Source organism: Orbicella franksi, chromosome 4 (genome assembly GCF_964199315.1).
Source record: "Orbicella franksi chromosome 4, jaOrbFran1.1, whole genome shotgun sequence".
NCBI lineage: Eukaryota > Metazoa > Cnidaria > Anthozoa > Scleractinia > Merulinidae > Orbicella > Orbicella franksi.
The window spans coordinates 11160230-11168264 of NC_138148.1; the positions used below are offsets into that span (position 1 = coordinate 11160230).

At 36.7% G+C, this 8035-nt stretch overlaps 2 long non-coding RNA genes across 4 annotated transcripts; one reads left to right on the top strand and one right to left on the bottom strand.

Moving 5' to 3' along the window:
* Window positions 1–521: 521 nt before the first annotated feature.
* Window positions 522–2194, bottom strand: LOC145483369 (uncharacterized). 2 transcript variants are annotated; one of them, XR_014048913.1, is made up of 3 exons: window positions 2011–2194; window positions 1402–1437; window positions 522–734 (listed from the first exon to the last, which is right to left on the bottom strand). It is a non-coding gene; the product is annotated as an uncharacterized LOC145483369 (long non-coding RNA). The 2 variants fall into 2 exon arrangements; XR_014048912.1 differs by lacking the exon at window positions 522–734 and having other exon boundaries at window positions 1352–1437.
* A 1223-nt stretch (window positions 2195–3417) lies between these two features.
* Window positions 3418–7465, top strand: LOC145484671 (uncharacterized). 2 transcript variants are annotated; one of them, XR_014049053.1, is made up of 4 exons: window positions 3418–3480; window positions 3923–4044; window positions 6246–6378; window positions 7394–7465. It is a non-coding gene; the product is annotated as an uncharacterized LOC145484671 (long non-coding RNA). The 2 variants fall into 2 exon arrangements; XR_014049052.1 differs by lacking the exon at window positions 7394–7465 and having other exon boundaries at window positions 6246–6898.
* The last annotated feature ends 570 nt before the right edge of the window (window positions 7466–8035 follow it).

Consider the following 8035-nt stretch of genomic DNA (forward strand, 5'->3'; position numbering starts at 1 on the left):
AATACTCGGAATAAACATAATACACCCGCAAATAACTTGAGTCACACACTGCTCTAAACATAAACTAAACATGAGTTTAATCCATGCTGTGAGAAATTACTAACTCTTTGTAAGTATTTTTAGTGATTCGACAAAATGTTTCATTCTCTTCGCTCAACTAATACTCGTTTGTTTACATTGTTCGATCGCATTATGAAAAAACTACATTTTTTTTTCCGTTCAACAACTTCTTCTGTTGCTTCAATAAGCCCATTTTCTCACAAAATGTTTTCTTCATTTTTTAAGTCCAAAATACAATAAGTATGTCACGCAGCAATTCGAGCACTGCAAGTTACTGAGTGAAGAATTATCTTGATATCTGTTTTTTGTTCGCACCAAAATGAAAAAAACTACTGAGGGAGTTTTATCGATGATTTAAGCATTTAGCCTCACATCAGTGTAATATCAATTTTGCACTTTTCACGCCAAAGGAAGAAATAAATAACTTGGATAAACATTGTTATATTATACTGATACTGAGAGAAAAACTGTCAGCTGTTTTCATTTCGTAGAGACGGTCACGATCACAAAAATACATGTACTTTGGTAGAACTTTCCATTCTTATTTCAGTAGTTACAGCTTATCTGTACTTCCCTGAGTTTTTCTTTTGGCTGTTCCAACTTTGTTAAAATGCGGTTCATCTGGGATACGGAAAACTCCAGTTCGTTGAGAGTGACAAACCTTCCAACATACGCTATAAAAAATAAAATATATTAGTAAATTACATGTATGTATTACTTTTAAAAGTAGTCAGTTTATTATTATCGCAATTATAGCAACATGATTACAAAAATGCGACACATCATCTCTGATCATGTGTGTTTGTGTACGTATGTTTCTACAGGTTACTGCCTGATGCCCTTGCCCTTTAAAGTCTTCACCACATCTTGATTCAGAGCCTTACTAATGAAGCACACCCGCTTTGCTTGTCTGTGCTCGGGAGCCATGGGCAAGACTTGTTGCCAGAGTCTCCTCACTGAAGGAGGCTTCAATTAACAGCAAGTATAATTTCTTGGGGTCTTTATCGCATTGACTGTATGTGAATGGAGTTAAGTTTAGCTGAGGATATGTAGATTCCAGATCCTGGCACAAGTTCTTGTTTCCCGGGGCCTGCAACGTATTTTTTACTCTCATCTTGATTACCAGACGGCAAGTTCTCGAACCTAATCATTAAATTAAAATCGAACAGAACTGCTTAATACTAGCCTGTGCATATATCACGAGTTTGATTGTACTACTAATACTACTAGACGGTTTGATTGTACTACTACTACTACTAGACGGTTTGATTGTAATACTAATACTACTAGACGGTTTGATTGTAATACTAAATTGGTTATTAAATCGATTGTTGAACCTACCGAGTTGGAGTTAGTTTCCGCTGCCTTGTGAAGAGTCTACAAAAGAGTTGAATAGTTTTAGGTACAGAAAGTCAGAATAAAACCCAAAAATTGCCAACCTTCTTGTGTAAGTTGACTACATAACTAAAGTGCCACTCAGTCCTACTCCAGTTTGTTTCCAGAAATTTTATATTTTGTACATAAATATCTATAGGAAGCAACAGATAAAAGCTCACAGGCTTCATAAAGTCACATTTATCTCTATTTTGCGCTCCAAAATTAATTTATTCTACTTAAGAAATTGCATGGCTGGATTGCCTGTTCATTTCAAAAACTACCCATTTAAATGTTCCAAGCCTCCTGAACTGGTCTTTAAATGTTACTATTAAGTACAGCTACGTATGTGCAATGTGCACGTAAATCTGCTCAAACAGTAAAAATCTGTAAATCGCGTCACCGTTACTCCAGACTTAGTTAATATGATTTCGGCAAGAATGCTGTGAATAAAATTGTTTCTCGATTTGCTGTTCACCTCTGATAATTACCCTGTTTTTTGAACGATCATCAGAGTTTAGTTAAACTGGAATGTTACATTAAAAGATGTCTTAAAACAGTTGAAAAACCACCAACCTCCAGTCTTAATAATTTTCCCTGGGTAGGGAGTATTTTTACTGGTCTTCCTTCCTTTCTTTCCCTCCTCCCAGTCAACCATGGCGTCTAAGCCCTTGAGGATTTCTCCGGCATAATATACTTGCGAAGCACTTGCGACGCTATATAAATCTTCTTCCGTCCAAAGAACTATAGCAAAAGCCATCTTTTTATGTCAAAAAGCAATTTCTTACAGACTGTCTTGTTTGCGCGCAAACATAATAATGTGACACTTTAACTGAAAGGAATATCAGTGTCAGCAACATCTCCTACTCTTATTGGACGGTTCAAGTGTGACAGGTGTCGGGTATCAGCCAGGAGAATCTGTCATATTCGCAGCGGCCGATGAGATTTCACTTGTGGTTTTCTCTCTTTGTCGAGAACAGCAAATAAAGGTAAAGATAATTTGTACATTTATTTCATTTTCTTCATGACTGCGATATACTTACATGTTTATACCCCCAAATTGAGGCATCACATTTCTTGTCACTAACAAACATGCCACTTAGGTCACCCGGTTATGCAAATCAGGGTCTGCGTTACTGACTCATTCTTGTAAGATAATGATGGTTTGAAACGTGATGTATTTCACCTCTGCCATTTCCGGGGCGTAGAAGACATCAAGATTTTAAGAACGTCTCCTTATGTTTTGAAGCTGTTGTAGGTATAAGAAAAATAATCATAGCACAGAGATTTAACCATCTTGTTCCACTTTTCATTATTCATTCACGTGTTGACTTCAACTTTCGTATCGTTGTTCTATCAACACTGATATGTCGATCGATGAAATGTTTTTCCCTGAGCATTTGGAACTGGGAATTTAACACCAATGTGCCCTGCAGTGTTCTTAAATTTTATTGAAAGGATGCGTTAGGCATATGTGTCTAATCCCTATATAATAAGAATAAATTAAGGTCGAAAGTGTATTTATCATTTAATTTAAGTGTTCAATTGACGTATAACATTTGATTTACTAGCACGTTGTACGTAAGTGGCTGACCATTTATGCCTCTTATTTACGCATTTTCAATGTTCGACTATCTTTTTATTCGTAGAATCGAACTATTTTATGCATCTCAAAACGAACCAGTCATGACTGATCCAACTAAGGTTAATATACCCAAGTGACGATACATTATGAATGGTCTATCGATCCGGTTTTTGGACTTCAACGTGTTGTAGATCATCTGCAGATGCTGCAGATATTCTGCAGATCTGTTGTTCGTCTGTTTTTGTCTGCAGTCTTAAAATCGGGAAGAGTTTTCAAGCTCAACGTCTGCAGCAGACTGAAAACAGACTCTGCAGACGATAAATTAGTCTGCAGTTGATCTGTTTTTGTCAAAACAGATCTGTTGCAGATCTGCTGCAGATCTGCTCGTTTCGTACGGGTATACATAACCTGATGTTGGTGTTGGTTGCGAGTCGTAGTTCATAATAGTCATCCTATTACAGGTAAGGGGGAAAAGTTCAGAAAGTTTAGAACATCTCTCCCCCAGCACACCTTCTGTCTACAGGTGCCATTATTGAGAGGTTATATATATATATATATATATATATATATATATATATATATATATATATATATATATATATATATGTATGAAGAGTAATGTAAAGTTATAAACTTAGCATTAAAATCTGACATTTCAACGCCTCCTTTGCTAAAATTAGTCACGATTTAATATTGTTATCACTCCCTGTGAATTCATAGAGATTTCAGAGGCAAATTATCACCTAATGTGGAAGTCCTGTCTTCAAGTTAGGGAAAATGACACAAAAAAAGTTACAGTGAAAGTAAAGAGAATTGTGAATGTTGATGTGGTGTTTTTTGTACATCATGTAAAGGTATTTGGTGAGTGCCAAAGGCATAACATTTTGTGCATTGCTTTTTCAGGACAAATTATATAACAGTGATGTTTTAAGGTGTGATCACAAAAATAATGAGTACATTGTCCAGGCAGTACCAGTTTATGGAAGGCATATGCAGACAGTAAGAGGAACTGTAAGCATTACCGGGTAAGTTTGTTTTGTGCTTTTGACTTCTTGTACTTGGATTTTGTGTCATTTCATCACAAGAATAGGTGGCGAAAGTTGCAATAGTTGTTGCAGTTTATTTTTGAAGGCAAACTTATAAGTCTGCCTATGCTGGATAACAGCCATGTGTAAACTGAATGTAAAGCAAACACTATGTTAAAGGTGGGGCAACCCTAAAACCCAGAAACTGGAAGCCGGAATCCTGAATGAAAAACTGGAATCCAGTAACCGGAAACCAGAATCCACAAATTGAAGAAAACAAGTTCTTCAAATACTCGAAAATTGTTTTGCTTAGGTTTTTGCCTGTAACAAATTAGCGGCCAAGTAAAAAGGACCTCAAACTGACACAAAAATTCCCCATCTGATGAAATTTGTGCAACTGTTATTTCTAGGTAAGTCTGCATGCAAGCCAAGTGGCCCATCAGGCCGGAGCTTATCCCGGTTTCTGTAGTATGAAGCGACTAGGAGTATTTCTACTCCTCCCTGGATGGGATGCTAGTCCTGGGTGGAGAGAGGCACTGTGAGAGTTAAGTGTCTTGCCCAAGAACACAACACAATGTCCCCGGCCAGGGCTCGAACCCGGACCGCTCGATCCGGAGACAAGCGCACTAACCATGAGGCCACTGCGTGTGAGGGCTATAATTATGAGAAATCTTAGTAAAGTGTGTCATAATTTAATTCCAAGCACCCTGAGAGTGTCTAAAATAAGCTTGCTGGCAATTAACTGTACGGCCATGGGCCGAGCGTGGTTCATGTTCTACCAGTGTTTTTTTTTTTTTTTTTTTTGGTGGTCGGTGACCAGACCCAAACTTCCTCTCAGCCAAATTTTGAATCACGCAACCTGTGATGTTTATTCGCCATAAGCTGTTGAAACGTTAATACAAGGACAATGTTACGGATATTGTTTTCTTTATTTGTGTATAATATATATTTTCTTCTGGTTTTATCGAAGCGTTGGATTCAAAGGGAAATAATAAATACACAAAAAACGCTAAAAAAGGGTATTACGTCAGCCATGGAATGCGCCGACATTGCAGCTTTAATTTTCGCTACATGACAAATACACTGTAAGATCCTGTTTACTTTGCAAGTTTATTTCGCCAGAAGCGATGGTCATTAATTTATGTGCAATTTTGTGAGTATTTCTTGTGGGTTTCGGCAAATGAAGCGAATTCTTTGGCTGTTTCATCGCAGCGAGTTAAGAGATTTGTAGAAAAATGAAGTATTTGCCGACATAAACAAGAGCTTGCCAGAACTTGCAATGTTTAAGTCAGTGCTAGGAGAAAAAACACAACCGTTCCAAAATTAGCTGTGGATAACGTAAACCCCCCTGATTGTGTGAGTTGTGTGACTACTTCAAAGCGCAAGCAAATTAAATTTTGACGTTTCAGGAAGAAAGCTGTTTATTAAAAGCAGTATTAATAGCATGACACTCGTTTCCTTTTGTATCATTCATGGGCATGTCCCGAGCGAACTTCCAGATTAAGACCATTACATCATCATAGATTTCGCAAAGGCTAAGACTGATGGTGCAATAAGATATGACACAGTTTGTGTTGATCAAGTGATGTGTTTACAGTAATCAATGAATCATCAAGGACTGCTTTGGAATGTGCACTGCATTGTGACTGTAGTATTAACAAAACAGTTAAATTTTAAAAGCGTGGTTATAAGATTTAAAAGATCTTCTTGCCATTTTGTTTAATAAGCGATCTGCAATTTACCAGAGGTATAAATTTACCCTTTATGTCTAGTAGATACTGAACAAGATAGAAAATGTCATAGAGAACAGGATGTCTGTCAGAACTAGTCAAAAATTTTTTAGCAATTACAGTTTGTAGCTGAAGTAAAGCCAAGAAAGTAAATAACAGCAAAATAGTTTTTCCCCATATTTATTTATTAGACATTGCTGAAGTGAATTATTTCTATCATCATTCATAATATCTGGATTCAGGAGTCTAGTTTCCAGTTCCGGATTCCGGTTTCCGGATTCAGTTTTTTAGGGTTGTCCTTAATGATGTATGTGCAGGTTAATCTTGAATAATCTGAAATTTCAGAGAGGTTAAGAATATCATATCATATCTGTGATGGTTCTGTATCTGCTGGTGTGCAACGATCTACACCAATATTTCAATGTAATAATGTACAGTGTATATTAATTAACCAAATTATGCTGTTTTTAGTTGACCAATGCTACTATTGTAATGTGATGCTGAAGCCCACAAATTGACAAACATGTCCAGTGTCAACTTGTCAAATATATGAAGTGGCCAGACAGTTTAGATTACAAAATTTTCTGAAAGTTGGAATTACCAGGTAAGATATTTCTTAAACATTATTTTGTAATTAATGATTTCTCAGACATTGTTTTCTTCAAGAAAAGATTCATACCCCACATGGAGGTTTTTTTCTCTATTAGAGCTCTATCTTCCTGATACTTTAATTTGGAATTTTTGAAGACTGGTCATGAATGGGTGTTGGGTGTGAATATCTTCTGGTACTGCACATTCAGATTTACATGTAGTAAGCAAGAACATCAGTATTTATCCTGACAAACTCTGATTTTCTTTTGGAAGCTGAACTCACATGCAGTTGTACAGTTATATGTACAACCAAACAGCCTGGATGGCCCTTTGATTGGGACTGGGCCCATTGTTGTAACTTGCAATGTTCCAGTTTCTTGTTTAAAGCAAATTGCATTTGATCTCAAAAGCAAGTCGCCAAGTTCATTTCAGTTATTAAGTTTTCTTTGCATCTCAGGGCAGAGCCTGCCACTGTGAAAGTTGGGGTACCAGCCCGGGGGAGGTACTTTGGGAATTTCTGGGTGGGGATGTGCCGCCTGGAACCCTTAGCCTATACCAGAGCTAGTTCAGCTGAATTTTGCTACCCTATACTAGAGTAAACTCCCCAAATCCCCCCATCTATCGACACTGTTGAGGCTGATTTGCGTAAATTTAAACTTGCTGATTTGATTTTTTTATATTTTTGGGTGGCAATTCCTGGTTTCCTTAGTCTAGTTAAAATCTTCAACCAACTAGTCAATTTTGTGAAAAATGATACCCTATTCTAGACCCAAACGCTCTGATTTATATACCCTATCCTAGAGTAAAGTGCTTGAAAACCATACCCTTCACAGTGGCACATACCTATATAACCCATATATGGCAGTGCCCCCCCCCCCCGGGGGGTACCAGCCCCTAGCATTTGATTCACTAACACTCAGTAGACAACTAACAATGAAGTACACTGTATATCAAAGAAAGGAATGTCATCTGTTAGTGTGTAAAGATTATAATAAATTATAATCGATATGTGTTTATCTGAATAACAGTGGTGTTCAAGTAGCAGCTAAAGTATGATTACATGTCTGTTCCTGTCATTCAATATATGAACAGTTTACACATGGGCAGCCTGTATCAAGACATCAAAGATTTTCAAAGCAACCATGGCCTGGTGAGATATTTCTGAAGAAATATAAATTTAAAGTCCTTATGATGGCTTATAGGCATTGATTTTTATTGTAAACAATATCTTACTGAGTGTATTTTTCTTGTGTACTAATTGTTGAAGAACACAGAGATCACTATAAGTATGACAGAGATATTAAAATGTGAAAAGTTCTATAAACAAATGCATGCAGGAACCAATTAATTTATGATGGATGCAGCTTCTGAGAGATCCCCAATGTTAATGGAACATACACCGTACACACATGCAAAGGAGTTCAATAATTTATTACTTAAGATTGCAATGATTTGTTTGGTTTCTCTGTATTTACAGACAACTTGATGGGATTATAATTTCTGCACCAAGGTCATTGAATAAACTGACTTAGAAGTTGAGTTCTGCAACCCATCCTGTGTGTTGTAATATCATGGCTGCAACATTGTGACAGATACACTGTATTACATTATTAGAAACACATATATTAACTAATTATTTAAGGTGCCTGCTAAATTAATCAGTTTTTCTT